The 1,417-nt window shown below is 32.3% G+C and overlaps 1 pseudogene; it reads left to right on the top strand.

The window, feature by feature from the left end:
- The first annotated feature begins 456 nt into the window (after positions 1–456).
- The window catches only part of LOC116848098, a 1,489-nt pseudogene continuing 528 nt past the window's right edge, over positions 457–1,417 (top strand).

The raw sequence follows: 1,417 nt of genomic DNA, 5'->3' as shown, positions 1-1,417 counted from the left end.
TATATATATATATATATATATATATATATATATACATAAAATAAATTTAAATAAATAATTTAATTAAAATGTCTCATTCTCTCCAGTTTTCTGTTTCACTCTCATTAAACTTATTCTCATTCTATCTCTTTTTCCTCACTCTCTCTCATTCTTTCTTATTTCCTTCATTCTCCTTAATATTCTCGTATTCTCTCGCATACTTTCTCATTCTGCTTTATTCTTTTCTATTCTCTTATTCTTATTCTCTCTAATTTTTCTTCATTTTCTCTTATTTTTTACCATTCTCTCATATTCATCCATTCTCGTACGTATGAATTTTCACTAGATTATGCCGCGATGATAGCCGCGCGCCACACCGAAAAGTTGATAATTGTTTGTAATTGATTTGCTATTTTATTGAAACAATTTGAAATAAATGATATGCATGCTATAGATGTGTAACGAATTGACAGCAATATGAACAATATGAGCGCGGAGGAATACCAATTGCTAGTAAGTGTATTATTCTTGTTTTTCTTAAAATTATATAATAAATAGAATACAATAAATCAGAGATCAAGATAAGCTATTTCTAGTTTATATTCAAATATTCAAATAAGCATTTTCTAGTTTCTATATTCAGTAGGTTAGGTTTTTGAAAGCTATTTTGTCTCGCTTTTTCTTTTCATAACCTACAATTCCCTTAAGTTTTAGAATATTTTCGCAAAATGTACCATTTATCTTTATCATATATATTTGTAGAAAAATAAAAAGATAAATAGCACAATATACGAGGGCTGCTCCGTAAGTTTTGCGACACTGGCGTTGCTAGGTAAAATCTAACCTTACCATAAAAAAGTTTGACAGTTTGGAAGATTTTTTTACTCGAAACGTTTTGTCGTACAGAAGCTACTTGTATTGTTTGCAGTGACTTGAAAATTGTGTCTCAGCGAAAAAATGGAATTAACACGAGAACAATTTCGTGCGATGATTTTTTACAACTTTCGACGTGGATTATTGAGACAAGTGCATTGATCAACTTGCTTCCACTTTTGGTAATGAAGCACCACACAAGGTTACTATTTGTCGCTGGTTTAATGAATTCAATCGTAGTCGTAGTTCGCTCACCGACGAACCTCGCGAAGGTCGTCCAAAATCAGCTGCTGTGCCAGAAAACATCGATGCTGTGCGTAAATTAATAATGCAAGATCGACATGTGGGTGTTGGTATGAATTGCATACAAACGATATTGCATGAACATTTGACCGTAAAATAAATTTGTTCACGTTGGATCCCGCATAATTTGACAATTGCTCAAAAAAAAGATTGTGTAAATTGGTGCAAAAAAATCCTGAAGAAATTCGATTGAGGTGCGTCAAATGCCGTATATAACCTCTACACAGGTGACGAGTCATGGATCTATGCATATGAGCCGGAA

Source organism: Odontomachus brunneus, unplaced genomic scaffold (genome assembly GCF_010583005.1).
Source record: "Odontomachus brunneus isolate Ranch 3 - 2012 unplaced genomic scaffold, Obru_v1 Obru_scaffold_089, whole genome shotgun sequence".
NCBI lineage: Eukaryota > Metazoa > Arthropoda > Insecta > Hymenoptera > Formicidae > Odontomachus > Odontomachus brunneus.
The sequence above is the reverse complement of the archived record's forward strand: the minus strand, read 5'-3'. Positions and strand labels throughout refer to the sequence as shown.